The sequence below is a fragment of the Elgaria multicarinata genome, chromosome 6 (genome assembly GCF_023053635.1).
Source record: "Elgaria multicarinata webbii isolate HBS135686 ecotype San Diego chromosome 6, rElgMul1.1.pri, whole genome shotgun sequence".
Classification (NCBI taxonomy): Eukaryota; Metazoa; Chordata; class Lepidosauria; order Squamata; family Anguidae; genus Elgaria; species Elgaria multicarinata.
The window spans coordinates 111146506-111165927 of NC_086176.1; positions in this window are offsets into that span (position 1 = coordinate 111146506).

Sequence of the window (19422 nt, forward strand, 5' to 3'; positions counted from 1 at the left end):
AGGCTGAAGTTCACATGCTGTTTTGAAATAGCCAAGAACATAAGAACAATATTAGGACACCGTAAAAGCCCTGCTGGACCAGACAGAAGATCCATTTAATCCAGCATTCTGTTTTCCAAAATGACCTTTTTGTGAACCGCCCAGAGAGCTCCGGCTACTGGGCGGTATAGAAATGTAATAAATAAAATAAATAAATAAAATAAATAAAGTCCATCAGTAGGATATGAAAGCAACAGCCCTCTCCTTTCATTAGATTTCATCCCAGTCCACCAAATTGTCATTGATTTCAGAGTTTTATTTATTTATTTATTTATTTATTACATTTTGATACCGCCCAATAGCTGAAGCTCTCTGGACGGTTCACAAAAATTAAAACCACAATAAAACAACCAACAGGTTAAAAGCACAATTACGAAATACAGTATAAAAAGCACAACCAGGATAAAACCATGCAGCAAAATTGATATAAGATTAAAATACAGAGTTTCAAAATACAGTATTAAAATACTGTATTAAAATACAGTAAAATTTAAATTTAAGTTAAAATTAAGTGTTAAAATACTGAGAAAATAAAAAGGTCTTCAGCTGGCGACGAAAGGAGTACAGTGTAGGTGCCAGGCAGACCTCTCTGGGGAGCTCATTCCACAACCGGGGTGCCACAGCGGAGAAAGCCCTCCTCCTAGTAGCCACCTCTTCTGTATTTATTACATTTATATACCGCCCCATAGCTGAAGCTCTCTGGGTGGTTTACAAAAGTTAAAAACTGAACATGAAAAACAAATATACAAAATTTAAAACCATAAAAAGCATAAAATACAAACAAAAGCAATCAATATCCATTTAAAACAACTATCCCGGGGTCAGTGAAAAAACTCAGCATACGCTATTAAATGCTGTTAAATGCCTGGGAGAAGAGAAAAGTCTTGACCTGGCGCCAAAAAGATAACAATGTTGGTGCCAGGCAAGCCTCTTTGGAGAAATCATTCCATAATTGAGGGGCCACCACTGAAAAGGCCCTCTCCCTTGGCCACCAAAGTGGCTCTGGGAAAGCCAATAACAAGAATATCGGGAACAAAGCTAAAGAAGCAGAAGAGGCGTTTTTGTTTAGCAAAACATTGATTGTGCTTCAGAGATGGGGAACGTGCTAAACCAGGGCTGAGGTTTGCTCAGATTTGGAGCATGTCATTTTGCCCCTGGGTAATGTGGCAATGGGCAGCGGTGGGAGGTCACATGCCCATGGTGGGCATGTCCAAAAACAGTGGTGGGTGAGGCCAGAGCCAGCTTCCCCCTCCCCCAATGCATTGATTTATTCATTTATTTTATCTTTTAATCCATCCAATAGCAAGCGTTCTTTGGGCAGACTGCAAACAGTTAAAAACAATAACAATACAACACAAATATTTAAAAGAATAAGATACAATATAAAGTGACAAACAGCACTGGCAGAGATATTTATAAAGATATATACAGACAGTCATAAAAATCTAAAAACTAAGGGCCTTCCTAGACGAGGCCTTAGCGTGCCTTCTGTCCTGGCTTCCCTGCTGTGCGTCCAGATGACGCACAGGGGAATCCGGAGGCAGGCCGCACTGAGGCCTCCTCCAACGCGCCATAAGCGAATTCGCTTATGGCGCGCCTTTTCCCCAGCTTCAGCCTCAGGCCGGAGCTGGGGAACGTCTAGGGACTTCCGCAGCTTTTCGCGGCTCCTCGCTTACTGTGCCCATCGGCGGGGGGGGGGGGGTGAAGGCTGGGAGGGTGGGTGCCAGGGTGGGTGGCACGGGGGGAGGGCAGGTGCGAACGCACAGCGCACCGCCCGAGCCCGGGCAATGCCTGGCATGGGGCGGCATGCCGCCCCATGCCAGGCATTGCCAGGGCGGCGCGCGGCGCGATCGCACCCACCCTCCCCCCGTGCCACCCACCCTGGCACCCACCCTCCCAGCCTTCGGCCCCCCCGGTAAAAAAACCCAAAAAACCCACACTTACCTTTCCGGAGTCTTCGGGCCGCACCCGGCCCCTTTAAAAAAATTTTTAAAAAATGATGGACGCCGCAGGGACGCAACGTCCCTGCGCGTCGTGCGTGTGGTAGCCTGGGGGAGGCGTGCTAACTTCAGCGCACCTCGGCCCCGCCTCCCTGCCGGCGTAAGCTGGCAGGTCTAGCAAGGCCCCAAGTCTCTGAAGGATAACAGTGTAGGTGCCAGGTGAGCCTATTTGGGGATGTTTATTCCAGAAACTGGGTGCCACCACTGAGAAGGCCCTCTAAGGTTCTTTGTTTGGGGCACCTGGCAGCAGGCTACTGAAGATGACCCAAGGGTTTGAGCAGGTACATATGGAAGGAGATGTTTCTTTAAATGTTCTGGTTTCAAGCTGTTCAGCACATTAAAGATCAACAGCACTGGCATCACGTAATCAGTCAATCTCAGCTAATAGCATGGAAGCTCTATTTTGAACTAACTGAAGTTTCTGAGCCATCTTCAAAGGTTGCCCCATGTGTACAACACTTTGCAGTGATCTGGTTATCAGAGCATAGATAAGTGTCACCAGGCTATTTCTGTCCAGATAAAGTCTCAACTGGTATATCAACTAAACTCTCTCCCTGCCCTGCCCATTACCAGAATCAATTAATTGTGAAATCTGTCCCAGGTGTGTTTCATGGATTGTGTGGTGTCATTCATTCCTGCATCCATTCACAGCCAGATTCAATTTTTCCCAGTTATGCAGAAAAACTATGTAATTCCTTAAGAAAGTTCACAACAAGTTCCATAACTTATATTAGCATGCAACATTCCATTCAACTTTTCCCCACATACATTATCCAGCATGGCATATGTCTCAGAAGAAACGTGCATATTTTCCTGTGAATAAATTTGCATAAATTTCAGGAAAGTAAAAAAAAAAAAGTCATCTGGAAGTCCATGGACTCTGTCTGCAGCACCTAAAGATGGTAGTGCACATGCTGGTAACTTCGAGGCTCGACTTCTGCAATGTGCTCTACATAGGGTAGGGTGACCATATTTGGGAAACCAAAAAAGAGGACACCTAGTGTGTGTGTGGGGAAGCAGCTTTCTGAGTCCTGCAGAAAGTACTTTATTCCCCCGCCACCTTAAAGAACCCGATTGGAGTGGAGGAAGGGAAAGGATTTCATTCTGCACCACCACCATCCACTCCAATTGGGGCCTTTTCTATAATGTCCACGAATGACCCACTTTCCCCTTTAAGACCTCAATTGGAGCTCGGGGTGGGGGAATGACATGCCTCAAGAAAGCATGTCATTCCCTCCTGCCATGCTAATGGCAGCCTTAAAGAGGAAGGTGTGTCATTCCAGGACATTATTGAAAATTATAGAAAATCCCCCCTGACACCATGGAAAGAACAAAAACCAGGACAAAACCGGGGAAATCCTGACAGTTGGTCACCCTAACATAGGGCTACCTTTGTGCCAAGTCCGGAAACTTCAACTAATTCAAAATATGGCAGGCAGGCTGGTCACCGGTACACCTAGGGTGGGGACCACATTACACCAGGTTTAAAATCTCTTCACTGGCTGCCAATTAGTTTCCGGGCGAAGTATAAAGTCTTGGTTATCACCTTTAAAGCCCTACATGGTTTGGGTCCAGGCTACCTGCGGGATCGCCTTCTACCATACATTCCGCCCTGCACACTCAGGTCCTCTGGGAAGAATTTACTTCAGTCAGTGAAAACTAGGCTGACAGGTATTACCCAGAGGACCTTTTCCTCTGCTGCTCCCAGACTTTGGAATGGCCTGCCGGAGGAGATTCATCAACTTAATAGTCTTTTAGCATTTAAGAAAGCTGTAAAGACTGATCTCTTCTGGCAGGCCTATCCAGTGGAATTTTAGGATGCTTTTAGTATGTTTTTAGTATGTTTTTTAGGAAGTTTTAACAATGTATACTGTGTTTTTAATCAATATTTGATGTATTTTATATTTATTGTTCCCTGCCTTGATCAGGATGAAGAGGCGGGAAAGAAATAAAATTATTATTATTATTATTATTATTATTATTATTATTCAGCAGGTCAGGTTTTTAGAAATCTGAACTCATTTTAGTCTCTCTCAAATTTCTCAAGCATCCCTAGCTGAGTGACTCCAACGAGGAAGGTGTGTGATGGGGAGGAGAGTCACCTGAATAGGTTTCAGTTACTATTTCAAAGTGGACATAAGATGCAGGCCAGGTTCATATATATACATGTACATGACTTGCTCATTATGCACGTGATGACTGGCAGCCCAATGGGTGAACTGATTCCACTGGAAAACATTGGGTTTTTTTGGGGTGCGTGTGTGTTTACGGTTATTTGACTGGTGACGCCCATCCACACGACCCAAGTCATCAGCTGAGGTGGCAGCCATCAAGAGTAAACTTGTATGTGTGAACCAGCCCTTATCGGTCACTGTGATGATGGAAGGAAGGAAGGACGGAGGCAGGGAGGCAGGCATTCAGGGAGGATATATGAGTAACAGCTGAAACGAACGCATGTAAACTTTACATAAATCACAGGTGGAAAATGCAAGATAATGTGGTCTTACTGGTTGATAGATTAACCTTTGGTTCTAACAGTCCTGACATTAAAAGAAATGGCTGTATTTTGGTGAAGAATTTCAAGCTTAATAAATAAAAGGAGCCTATAGGTCCATTTCCTCCCCAAGAACCCCAGACTAGCTGAATTCTGAGGACTGTCAATCCATCGCTTTTCAGAAAGACCAATTTATTTTTTAATGCACTTCAGCTATCGCTCCAACCTGCCAAAGCAGATGTATACTCTTCACGCGGCAGTCCATAAAAATAAAAGGTCAGCTATTAATTGCCTTCAGATTAGCTTTTGTGACTTCAAGATAGACCTTTTCACAGCCACCGTGTTTAATTTATTTCTTATATTCAGGAAACTCTCTAGCCAAAAAAAAGCATAACTCTCTGCTTTCCTCTGCCACCCTCCTCACCCCGCACATCATTGATTTCCATCAAAGAGATCATAAAAGCAAAATGAGCGTGGAGATGCAAATTGGAAAACGATGCTGAGGAAGTAATAAACATTACAATGATAATATATATAAACAAGCCTATAAACCTCCCCAAACCCTGAAGATATCTGAAGTGTATCATTTCATTTTTATAACTCGCGGTTCCTAATGCATAACTTCCAAAGAAAATGAATTTAATTACACCGCTAACCTTACCCAACCCCAATCAAGTCCTAGGTAGTAATGAAAGCAATTATGTTCATCCATAGCAAGAAGAGCTTGAGACGCTTGGTTTTATAGCTGGGATGGGGGTGGGGGGGTGGAGATCTGGGTCACAGTCCACCATTTATAGTAGGGCTGGCGAGCAAAGCTGGTTTTCTAAGGGCAAAGCCATGCAGGTTATTTTTAGAGTGCAGGGAAGCAGAGTGGATTTAGAAGTGGCCCCTTTGTGCATTCAGTCCAAATTTCCCTTTCCCTTTCAAAGACTGAGCTCTGAAAAGAAGAATAGTTCAGCAACTTTTGCAGCAGAGCCTGGCTGTGGGTGGTGTTGATTGGCCAGTGCCTGTGATGTCACAAAGACATCCCCTACCCAACCCCAGGGGTGGTTTTGTACTTTTTTAAATGAATGATGTAACGATTTTAATTATTTCGGCTTTTGTTTTCATGAACAAAGGTGTAGAAATGGACAAATGGACATGTTGCATGTGAAAAAAAATAAAGGCAGTCAACTCATTTTCAGCATGGAAAGAGCGTCAAGGCTGAGACCTGGCCTAATCTACACCAAGCAGGATATTGCACCATGAAAGTGGTATGAAAGCAGTATATAAAAGGCAGGAGCCACACCAAGCAGGATATAGCGATATGAAAGTGGTATATGGTATGTGTCAATGGTCCCGTACCATACTATAAAGCAGTAATGTGGCTCCTGTCTTTTATATAATGCTTTCATACCACTTTCATAATGGAATATCCTGCTTGGTGTAGATTAGGCTGCTGTGATGTACACCTGTCATTCAAGGGGTGAAGCTGGGCTCACATCATGGCTGAGGGACCCACTATCTTACATGATACATCAGTCTTCACCCTCTAGGAGGAGTCATTTGCTTATTTAATACATTTCATACATTTCTATCCCACCCCTCTTCCAAGGAAGTCATGCCAGCACACTCAGGAGTGGGCCACTTGCAGCTGTCATGAGGCCATTTTTTAAGGCCTTCTGTTCCTGCCGCTACTGAAATTGCTACAGCAGCTGCACGAAGCCACCACAACTTTGCAAGGAAAGAAGGCATGTTTTGTGACTGCCTATGCCCACGGTAGCAGCCATTTTGCAACAGTGCCCACAACACTCTTTTAAAATTCCGAATGTGTCCCTAGTGTAACCATCAACACAGGCACACTTACACAGAGAGCTTTGGTTGTTGGGCAGTAGAGGAAAATAATAAATAAGGTTGTTATCCCTGAGAATTACTGCATAGAATCATAGAATCATAGAATAGCAGAGTTGGAAGGGGCCTACAAGGCCATCGAGTCCAACCCCCCTGCATATCCTCCAACATTTGACTGGTGAATGAAAATAGGGGTGCTCTTGTGTATTTTCCCTTACGATTTATTATTTTAAACATTTATACTCAATAATAATAATAATAATAATAATAATAATAATAATAATAATAATTTCTTACTCGCCTCTCCCTCTGGATCAAGGTGGAGAACAACATTGAATACAAAAATACATAAAACTGATTAAAAACATATAAAACTAATACATTATTAAAATAACAGCCAAACATCTTAAAATTCGATTGGGTAGGCCTGCCGGAAGAGATCAGTCTTTATAGCTTTTTAAAATTCAGAAAGACTGTTAAGTTGGCGAATCTCTCCTGGCAGGCCATTCCTCAGTCTGGGAGCGGCAGAAGAAAAAGTCCTCTGGGTAACTGTTGTCAGCCTAGTTTTGGCTGACTGAAGCAAGTTCTCCCCAGGGGACCTGAGCGTGCGGGGCGGATTGTACAGGAGAAGGCGATCCCGCAGGTAACCTGGACCCAAACCATGTAGGGCTTTAAAGGTAACAACCAACAGTTTATACTTCACCCAGAAACTAATTGGCAGTCAGTGAAGAGATTTTAAAATTGGTGTGATACGATCAACCCCAGGTGTACCGGTGACCAACCTGCCTGCCATATTTTGAACTAGTTGATGTTTCCAGACTAGGTACAAAGGTAGCCCTATGTAGAGCGCATTGCAGAAGTTGAGCCTCGAAGTTATCAGCGCATGCACCACCGTCTTTAGGTCTTCCAACTCTAAGAAGGGGCGCAGCTGGCATATCAGCCAAAGTTGATAGTAGGCACCCCTGGCCGTTTTTATTTATTTATTTATTTATTTATTACATTTTTATACCGCCCAATAGCCGAAGCTCTCTGGGCGGTTCACAAAAATTAAAACCATCATAAAACAACCAACAAGTTAAAAACACAAATACAAAATACAATATAAAAAGAACAACCAGGATAAAACTAGGGGTGTGCACGGACCCCCCGCTCCGCTTCACTTCCAGATCCGCGATTTTCGGATCGGGCCGCTTCGCCCCGCCCCCGCTCCACCCATTTCCGCTCCGCTCCGCTCGGAGCTCTGGATCCGGATCGGAGCTCCGTTTCCCCCCCCCATAGGGTTGCATTGAAAGCTAAAAAAGTAAACAACTTTTTTTTGGTTCAAGTTAGAAACCTCACGTTTGGCACCATGACACCTCATGGGCGTATACACACGCACGCCAAGTTTCAAGGCAATCCCACATCCTGTGCTGTGTTTCTATCTCTTATTATTGGCTTAGTATGTGATTTCACAGGTTGTGTTTGTGCATTTGGTGGGGCTACTGTTTTAAAAAACACTGGGAAAAGTCCGTTCAGACTAAGAAAGAGAAGTTTCCCAGAATCCCAAGTTACCCGTTTTGCCTATCCCCTCCTCCAACTTTGGGATCATGTGATCATGACCGGGAGTTGACTCTGCCCCTCAGCAATCGAAAAGGTAATCTTTTTCCCGCCTTTACCCTACTTTTTAAAAAATTCTAGCGCGCGACCCGCACCATGCAGAGAGGTGAGAGTATCTCAAAATGACCCCCATCCACGACTGTCTAATCACAAGAATTTTCAGAATGATAGCTTAAAAATCAACCCAGTTATCCCTGATTCTTTTCCGCAATGCAATCCTATGGGTGAAAACCGCCGTTTGACCCGCGCTGTCCCTGTTTGTTGACCCGATTTTTAAAAAAATATAGCACGCGACCTGCACGATGCAGAGAGCTGAGAGTAGTCTCAAAATGACCCCCATCCATGACTGTCTAAGCACAAGAATTTTCAGAATGATAGCTTCAAAAACAACCCAGTTATCTATGGGCGAAATGTTTCAAGATGGCGATCGGAGCGCTCCGCCTGAAAGAGGAGCTCCGAAAAATGGTCGCTTCTCTTCGCCTTGCTTCTAGGGGTCCGCGGTCCGCTTCTACTCTGCCTCTGGGCAAGGCGGAGCAGGCCAATTCGCTCCTGCTTCTGTGCTTCTAATTGGAGCAGAGCACATGCCTAGATAAAACCACGCAGCAAAATTGATATAAGGTTAAAATACAGAGTTAAAACAGTATAATTTAAATTTAAGTTAAAATTAAGTGTTAAAATATTGAGTGAATAAAAAGGTCTTCAGCTGGCGACGAAAGGAGTACAGTGTAGGCGCCAGGCGGACCTCTCTGGGGAGCTCATTCCACAACCGTTGCATCTATCTTTGCTGTCATTTGGAGCGATGGATCCAGATAGTGAAAAATAGTGTTAAAAAGCCACTCTACTAGAGTGACCAGATAGAAAAGAGGGCTGGGCTCCTGCAGCTTGAACTGTTGTGATGAAGGGGGAATTGCACACCTACTGATTTTCCCTTTTTTATTCAACTGTTAAAGATACAGGAGCCCTGTCCTCCTTTCCATATGGCCACCCTATTTATTGTGTCATTTAGCCCTTAGTCCTCCATGCTGTGATCCAGTTACTGGTGCATGTGGCTAGCTGGCTTGAATGTAGATGCAAACGTCTTCTGGCTTTGACTGATGGTAGCCATCCAATTCTATGGGGGGCTGGGTGAACCCTGCAAAGTGGTTGTACCTCCACATAAAGTACGTGATGATTTTCCTTGCAGGATCATGGCACAAGAGTCTAGTTATCTGCCCTTTTTTATTATTTGCATTTGCATTTCATTTATTTATTTCATTTCGTTTCAGTTTCCAGCCTATTTTTTTAAAAAAGTCCTTTTAAAGAAAGCGTTATTAAAATTCTTACATCTCTGCGTATCGTATGATTTGCACATGTGAGTGATCGTAATTGCCTGTATCCCAGGGACAATTTTAACAACAAAGTGATTCACCTCAAGGGACTTCCTTCTCTCTTCCATTAAAAAAGAAAAAGAAAGCAGCAACTTCGCATGTTATGGTTTTTATGATGTGAGTTACAGCTCAATAGGAAATGAACTAAGAATATCAAACTGCTTTCAGTCAAATAGAGAGTTTCCATATTAAGAGGTGCTTTTCTTGGACTGGTTGTCCTGCGCTTTCCGTCAGAGACAAGCGGGTCGAAGATTACTACATTCTGAAAGGGGAAAGGTCACCTTTCATTCTGTTGAACATCAGGAGTCCGTGAGGATTTTAATTGCTCATGGGGCCGTTGCTAATGCAGAATATAAAATGGCCCTAGGAAAACAAAGCATAAGATGCAAGACTTTAGTCCAAGAATAACAAGTTCTGCATTGACTCAGAATTATAACACACACACACACACACACACACACACACACACACACACACACACACACACGAGGAACTGGAAACCAGGAGAAGCATTTGCAGACCCAAACACAATGAACGTGAGCTAAATGAGTTAGGAATGGACATGGAAAACTGGTAATCTCAGGAGTAGGTGACGTGGTACCATTCAACGAGGTGAAAACATTTCAAGTCTATTTTGCCCTCTCAGTTTCGTATGGGGAAATAATATGACTATTGAAACCACCCCTTCGGGGTAACAATTCATGTTTCTCATATTAGGGGGAAAGCTTAGCAAACATTTTCAGTGCAAAAACGGTAGAGTGACCACATGAAAAGGAAGACAGGGCTGCTGTATCTTTAACAGTTGTATTGAAAAGGGAATATCAGCAGGGGTCATTTGCATGCGTGCAGCACCTGGTGAAATCCCCTCTTCATCGCAAGAGTTAAAGCTGCAGAAGCCCTGCCTAGCATGACCAGATACAAAAGAGAGCAGGGCTCCTGAATCTTTAACTGTTGTGATGAAGAGGGGATTCCACCAGGTGCTGCATGCATGCAAATGACCCCTGCTGAAATTCCCTTTTGAAAATGCGGTTGTTTCCTTCCTGCTGGCTATGTGATCCCAGCCAATCAGAGATCGCATTACCAATGTGATAAAGTCACACCGCTGCCTGGCTGATCAGATTTGACTATGTGATACCATGAAGCCAATTCAAAGTAAGGGCAAAACCTCCTGCCTCACTCTGAATTGGCTTTGTGATTGTGCCATGTAACTAATAAGATTGGCTCTTACTCTGAATGGCCAAGTACTTTTACTGCTCTTCTTAGCTTCGCCACAAAAGGGGGGGGCAGTATTAAATGCTTATAAAAAAATGTCTCTTGTTTCAGCTCAGCATTAGTACTATCACACCCCCAACTTAAAAAATATGAGCTGTCACCCTATTGTGTTGGAAAGATGCTCCACATAAAATTGACTTTCCCTTCAGGTTCAAAAGCTCTTTTACAGCACACTCTTATGCAAGTCTACTCAGAAGTAAGACCCATTGTGTTCAGTGGAGCTTATTCTCAGGCAAGTGTGTACAGGATTGCAGCCTTAGTGTTTGGACTTTACAGTGGGCTCATCAACACCAAGCAGGATATTCCACTATGAAAGTGGTATATAAAAGGCAAGAGCCACACTACTGCTTTATAGCGGTATTGAAGTGCACTGATAACTGTTGGGGCCCATGACACATACTATATACTGATTTCATACCACTTTCATAGTGCTATATCCTGCTTGGTGTAGACGTGTCATGGGCCCCAACAGTTGTCAGTACACTTCAGTACCATTATAAAGCAGTAGTGTAGACCCTGCAGTGCACTTCAATAGTGCTATAAAGCTGTAGTGTGACTCCTGCCTTTTATATACCGCTTTCATACCACTTTCATAATGCAATATCCTGCTTGGTGTAGATGAGCCCAGGGTGGAGTGCCGGAAATGCCTGATCTGACAGTACGTTACAATATGTTAGACAACGCCTTTTAAAAACAGGGCAATGACACCAGGAGATGAAACATCTATGCATTTTTGTCTTGCTATTACTCATTCTTACAATGCATCTCTGTGTGTTTCATTTACATATATTTATGTAGTAATACACATCTTGACAGATACAGTATTAGGGGACTCCTGCATTTCGTGGAAATCTTGAAGATTTGCACAACAATCGTTCATGGACAAAAAGCTGCACCAAACTATATTAAAAAATGATCAGTTATAAAAATATTAAGTGGGCAGCACCCAGGGTTCTTATTTTAAGAGGACAGGTAGGTTGGAGAACATTAGACGCTCAAAGGGACGCAAAGTTACGCTGCAAGAACATTATGCATCATTGGACCGGGGTTGTATTACTAGAATTTGAATTACCACTAAATTTCAGCTCAAGTGAAATTTGAAATGAATTTGGAGTGTGCTTCTCAGCCGAAACATTTGTGGGAATGTTGAACATACGTTGTTTGTTGTTTATTCGTTCAGTCGCTTCCGACTCTTCGTGACTTCACAGACCAGCCCACACCAGAGCTTTCTGTCGGCCGTTGCCACCCCTAGCTCCCCCAAGGTCGAGTCTGTCACCTCCAGAATATCATCCCTCCATCTTGCCCTTGGTTGGCCCCTCTTCCTTTTGCCTTCCACTTTCCCTAGCATCAGCCTCTTCTCCAGGGTATCCTGTCTTCTCATGATGTGGCCAAAGTACTTCAGTTTTGCCTTTAATACCATTCCCTCAAGTGAGCAGTCTGGCTTTATTTCCTGGAGTATGGACTGGTTTGCTCTTCTTGCAGTCCAAGGCACTCTCAGAATTTTCCTCCAACACCACAGTTCAAAAGCATCTATCTTCCTTCGCTCAGCTTTCCTTATGGTCCAGCTCTCGCAGCCATAGGTTGCTACGGGGAATACCATTGCTTTAACTATGCGGACCTTTGTGGTCAGTGTGGTGTCTCTGCTCTTAACTATTTTATCAAGATTTGTCATTGCTCTCCTCCCAAGAAGTAAACGTCTTCTGATTTCCTGGCTGCAGTCAGCGTCTGCAGTAATCTTTGCGCCCAGAAATACAAAGTCTGTCACTGCCTCCACGTTTTCTCCCTCTGTTTGCCAGTTATCAGTCAAGCTGGTTGACATAATCTTGGTTTTTAGAATGAAGGAAACATCTCCTTTTGTGTGTGTGTGTGTGTGTGTGTGTGTGTGTGTGTGTGTGTGCACACGTCTCAGCCAGACATGGTGCAGTGGTGCTAGGGGAATCCAGGGGGGGATCTACACTATTGCTTTTAAAACACTTTAAAGCACTTTGAAAACGTTTTGAAACCTGTATATGCAGTGTGTCCTGGGCCCCAACAGTTGTCAAAACTGTTATAAAGCGCTTTAAAGCGCTTTAAAGCAGTAGTGTAGATCCCCCCCTGGTGTGTGGAGAGTGGTGATGCAGCCAGATGTGGGAGCATGCTGGGGTTTGTTCATTGCTGTTGGAAACGAAAATAAAGTAAAACAGAACATCACGGCTGGAAGAGAAGAAGCTTCCCTATATCCTTAATGCATTCCTATCTTCTTTTCACTCCCGTTCAGGGTACTGGGGGTGGGTGAATAAAGCAAATAGCAGAGGGAGTTGAGCAAAGACCAGCTGCATTGGCTGAAATCGTGTATTTATTTATTTATTTATTTATTTATTTATTTATTTATTTATTTCATTTACATACCGCCCCATAGCCGAAGCTCTCTGGGCAGTTTACAAAAGTTAAAAACAGTAAACATTAAAAATACACAAAATTTAAAAAGCATCAAAAACATAAAAACAACAGTATAAAAACAACAGTATCCATTTAAAAACAACAACAGTTCTGGGGTCCATTAAAAAAACAAACTTCGCGTTGTTAAATGCTGTTAAATGCCTGGGAGAAGAGAAAAGTCTTGACCTGGCGCCTGAAAGATAACATTGTTGACGCCAGGTGAGCCTCATCAGGGAGATCATTCCACAGTCAGGGGGCCACCACTGAGAAGGCCCTCTCCCTTGTTGCCATCCTCCGAGCATCCCTTGGCGTAGGCACTCGGAGGAGGACCTTAGATGTTGAGCGCAGTGTATGGGTAGGTTCATGTTGGGAGAGGCGTTCCATTGGGTATTGTGGTCCCAAGCCATGTAGGACTTTATAGGTTAAAACCAGCACCTTGAATTGGGCTTCCATTAACATGGAAGCACTGGTGACTGGTGGCTTCGATTACATCAGGGCTGGGAATCCATTCCCAGTTGCAGTCAGAACCAGCCAGAATTCTAAAGCAGGCTTCCAAAGTGCTCAAACCTACCCCCAAAAGGAGTTCAGCATCTTGGATAGTCCATATAGAGTTCTGTCTGGTTCTGACCAAAATCCAGAAATGGATTTACAGCCCCACCTAAATCAGAGCCACCAGCCTCCACTGGACAAAAGTATTTGCAATGTGATGTTCATTAAACATCTCCCTTCCAGATGCTAAGGAACACGGGCAGGAAGGTACAATTGCCTTCATGTATCAAAGGCAGTAAGTGTATACACACCAAATCCCGGGGAACATGGGTGTGAGGGTGCTGTTGCACTGTGTCCTGCTTGTGGGTCCCTGGTCGACAGCTGGTTGGTCACTGTGTGAACAGAGTGCTGGACTAGATGGACCCTTGGTTAGGGTGACCGTATGGAAAGGAGGACAGGGCTCCTGTATCTTTAACAGCTGTATAGAAAAGGGAATTTCAGCGGGTGTCATTTGTATGCACGTAGCACCTGGTGAAATTCCCTCATTATCACCACAATTAAAGCTGCAGGAGCCCTGCCCTCTTTTGTATGTGGTCACTCTAATATAGCTCGTGCAGCTTTAACTGTTGTGATGAAGAGGGACTTCCAACAGGTGCTGCATGCATAACAATGTCACCTGCTGAAATCCCCTTTTCTATACAACTGCTAGAGATACAGGAGCCCGGTCCTTCTTTCCATATGGTCACCCCACCCTTGGTCTGTTCCAGCATGGCTCTTCTTAAGGTTCACATGCCAGCATCAGTCCAAAGGAAGTAACAGAAGGAGGAGTCTGGAGATGGAGAGCTTCATCCCACGTACCTGTTACCCTCGAATGATCCCCTACAGCGCTAAGCTGTCTCCATTACTGTTGTTCCTACTGGGGAGCTAGATCCTTTGTATACCAGGAAATGGGTTTAAGGGGGAAAATGTAAAAAAAATCATTAAAAATCAACAGATGACCCAATCTGATTCAAATTTGGTATGCTTAAAGCTCTCCTTAATATCTATTACTGTGCCAATTTTGATGTCTTTATCTTTAAAGCTTACGCAGATGTAAGCATTTGTTTAATTTTTCTTCAAATCCTGCTCCTGCGCCCCAGTGGCCGCTCGGATGATACACTCAAAAACTATTAGCAAAATATTGCACTTCTTTTGCTTAAGAAGCACAATTAAAGCAGGATGCATGGGAGTGCTTCACAATAAAAGCAAATTATAAGCTGGAAAACTTCAGAGTCCTTTGCATGCAATTCGCAGTGATTGCACAGTATAACGCTGGTGTGAGAAAGCTGGGAGATGCAAAAGCAATTCACTCTTCCTGAATACAATACATGCAGGACTTTACACCTCTCGCCACCCCATCCCCCAAAGTGAATGGCAGCCATTTTATTTATATGGGGAAAGTAAAGAGCTACCTTGAGGTACAGTTATTGGAGTTTAGCAATAGCTGTGCTGTGTGTCTGATGTACCCAGCGTCAGGGGTGATGGATGTATTTTACTCCAGATTGCACAGTTTGTCCCAGAAGCTTCAACAGAAGCCACTAAGATGGAACCAGTTCCCATCAGTTTGGCTCCACCCACTCATCTGCATAGCCCCACCTCCTGGTACTGGTTCTTGCAGCAATGGAATGTTGGCAACACTCAAGTGTGACAGAATCCTGAGCTTCTAACAGCACGACAAAGAGATCAAGTGTTGGCAACTGGCTATTATGTATTGAGATCATGTAATAAACAATATGATAAAGTATAGCAATCCGGAATATAAACGAGCCAGCTCAATTCAATCTTCAGGGATAGTTCAATAGAAAGTTACCCTGGAAAAATGCAGTGTATCATATTTCATGCCTTTAATAGGGTTTTCATGATTTTACAAAGTGCTTCAACCAGACAGACTCAGCTGGAGGTTACACTGCGGGAGACCCTAAAAACAGTGCATCTGTGTTTTTCAACTCCTGCCAAGATCTCTTGAATCTGATCTGGAATGACTATGCATCTCTGGAATGCACGTTCACTTTTCCCCAGCCTTATCCAAATAATAAAAAAAAGGAAAGAAATGAAAAAGGAAAGGAAAGGAAGGAGTCCTGGGAGAATTCCATATGGAAACACTAAACCAACATTATAAAGGATTTCCTATAAACAAAATTATGGTCACAAATTTTGGATGTGGACCATGTTGAAAACAAACGGCCCTTTGTATCTCTTTTTTTATATATGGATGACATATATACGCAGAGACATACACATAGTCATTGGAAGGTTCAGTTGTAGCCTCCCTTTTCTGAAGATCGTCAAAGTGCTCCTAACGAGAAGAAACTTTAATCGTTCTGTGCACTAAATCCCCTGAAAATAAATATCCAGAGGAACTTCAAACCCCCCCCCCAAACACACACACCACCCCTTAATTAGAATCAGATGTACCACACTACACATTTCTGTTTGTGGCAGGCAGCCAAGTTGTAATTTAATGATCTGCCGTAAATATAACCCATAATGAGCAGACTTTGCCTTGCACTCCCGTGTGTCAGAGAGCCACATTCGTTTATTGTCCGGTTTTGTTCAGGCACCAGAACTTTTAAGATATTTTCCCCTCCCTACAATTAAAACCAACAAACAAATAAACAAGAAATTGGTCTGCCTCTCCAACAGGAAAAGTGGATGATCATTCCCCCCCCCCCAAAAAAAAAGATCATTGTGGTGAAAGAGGACGTCAGTTTTAGTTGGTATGAGATTTAGGCTGCAATTCTATACTCACTTACTGGGAAGTAAGATCCATTGAATGCAATGGGACTGACTTCTGAGTAGACATGCATAGGATTGCACTGCCAGTCGTGCTTAGCATAGATTCTTCAAAATCATTGGGACTTAATTTAATCATGACTAACAGGTCCCATTGATTTCAATAGGTCTACCCTAAGTGTGACTAAATCTGGGTTCAACGCATTCCATTTAATTTGCTGCAGTGTTAAAATGTAGCACAGAGAACATACCTGTGAAACACGAAGGTAGAACCAGGGTTTGTTAACATGGCTGGGTTCACACAACACAGCAAGCCATGATTCAACAACAATCCATACTGAACTCATACTCTGGGTTGTCATGTTGTTTGAACCCAGTCACTGTCCGGGTACTGTTAGGCTAGGAAACATAGGCCTTAGTTAGCCCTACCCGTTAGCCCGGGACAAAGGAGGGAATATCTCGCATTGTGTTTATCGCGAGATCCCTCCTCTGTTTATATGCGATGTGCAACGACCTCAGAAGGAGAGGTGTCACGTCCGCTATTTTTTAAACTTAAAGGGGCAGCAGCGCACGAATGCTTGTGTGCAAAAGGTAAGTATCTTTTAAATTTAAATTACTTTCCCTGCTCCCCCCACCCTACCCCCGATGGACACAGCACTCCTGAGGAGTGCTGCACCCCGTGTGCGGCTCGTGGCTCCTCATGAGGAATCACGCGGAGCTGGGTCAAACTGCGGTGCCCAGCCACACGTTCTGCGGTCTCAGGCTCAGCCTGGGACCGTGGAAAAATGGGGGCCAAAGTGGAGGGCAAGATCCCAGAGCAAGAGAGGGATCATCCCTCCCTGATCCCAGGATCCCGTCTGTCATGTGGATGCACAGGGATGATCCCGGGGATCACCCCGGGATAAAGCCCTGTCTAGCTATGGCTAGGGTGACAATATGAAAAGGAGGACAGGGCTCCTGTATCTTTAACAGTTGTATTGAAAAGGGAAATTCAGCAGGGGTCATTTGTATGCATGCAGCACCTGGTGAAATTCTCTCTTCATTACAAAGTTAAAGCTGCAGGTGCCCTGCCCTCTTTTAAATCTGGTGACAGTATAGCTGCAGTATAGCTCCTGCAGCTTTAACTGTTCTGATGAAGAGGAAATTTCACCAGGTGCGACATGCATACAAATGACACCTGCTGAAATTCCCTTTTCTGTGCATCTGTTAAAGATACAGGAGCCCTGTCCTCCTTTTCATATGGTCACCCTAGCTATGGCCATAGAGCTCTTTTAGGCAGTCTGGGACCATTTCTTCTCAGAAGGAGGCTTTCTTCACTGGCGTGGCCGCATCAAAACTCCAAACACTGAAAACTCCATCACAGAATGTCACAGGAGGGAGGGAACATGCTGGCGAAAACTCTCTTCTTGCAGCTGCTGTCCCACAATGGGCTTTTCACTTGGTGTTTGTTAAAAAGAGAGAGAAGAGGTTCAGCCGCTCCAGTAAGCACACATTTCCCCTAACCCAACATGAAATGGTTTGGTGAAAACCCCACCAATTTTGGTCACCCTTGCTGGGGGTGGTGGTGAGGCAGAACAACCCTCTGAATTCAGTCCAAGGTGTTTCAGCCATGTTCCCTATTGAATCCTATGCTCAGTCAGTATCCTATTTTCCAGCTAGGGTGGCCACATCACCATAACAACAACAACATCAACATCACCAAAAAAGAGGACAAAAGAGGACAGTGATTTACATAATATTTGCATATGCCAATTTATGAATATCGATCCAAATGTAGAAATAATTATTAAATTGTTCATAGAAATACGGTCATACTATACTGTGAAAGACTGGGACCAGGTGATCTGTGTGTCTGCTTGTTCAGTCTGCTGTCTGGGTGATAACCATTGATGGACAGCAAATCTTTAAATTGCAATTGGATAGGAAAGAGGGGATTGCCTTCTGTTAAAGAAGACGCTTGGCCACTCTAGCCCTTCCACAGAATCACAGCAAGCACGGATCCCCCGCCCCCAGCCGTTCTTCCATATGAAAGAACTGGGCATGTTTAGCCTGGAGAAAAGAAGATTGAGGAGAGACATGATAGCACTCTTCAAATCCTTAAAAGGTTGTCACACAGAGGAGGGACAGGATCTCTTCTCATTCCTCCCAGAGTGCAGGACACGGAATAATGGGCTCAAGTTAAAGGAAGCCAGATTCCAGCTGGACATCAGGAACAACTTCCTGACTGTTAGAGTAGTATGACCATGGAACCAATGACCTAGGGAGGTCGTGGGCTCTCTCACACTAGAGGCCTTCAAGAGGCAGCTGGACAGCCATCTGTCAGGGATGCTTTAAGGTGGATTCCCGCACTGAGCAGGGGGTTGGACTTGATGGCCTTATAGGACCCTTTCATCTCTACTAGGGTGACCATATGAAAAGGACAGCTCCTGTAGCTCTAACAGTTGTATTGAAAATGGAATTTCAGCAGGTGTCTTTTGTATATATGGAGAACCTGGTGAAATTCCCTCTTCATCACAACAGTTAAAGTGGTAGGACCTATACTAGGGTGACCAGATTTAAAAGAGGGCAGGGCACCTGCATCTTTAACTGTTGTGATGAAGAGGGAATTTCACCAGGTTCTCCATGTATACAAATGACACCTGCTAAAATTCCCTTTTCAATACAACTGTTAAAGATACAGGAGCCCTGTCCTCCTTTCCATATGGTCACCCTATCTCTACTATTCTATGATTCTATGGTACACATAAGAAGAGCCCTGCTGGATCAGACCGAGGGTCCATCTAGTCCAGCACTCCGTTCACACAGTGGCCAACCAGCTGTCAACTAGGAACCCACAAGCAGGACATGGGTGCAACAGCACCCTCCATGTAGAAAAAATTAAGAGCACTTTGCAGAAGCGAGCTTTTCTCATCTATAGCTGCGGCCACTCTAGAAACAAGATGGCTGCAATGGTGCCTTCTTTAGCACAGAAGTTGGGAGGACATTAAAAGCATGCTGATTTCATGCCGTGGGGGTTGTTTCAAGGTCCATAGCAGGGTCTCAAATGATTAAATGGGCAATGTGTTTGTCATTGTAAACATTACAGATCAGGTGGCTTTGGCCTCCTTCAGAGAAGTGCTCAATACATCTCAGAGAGGTTGCTGAG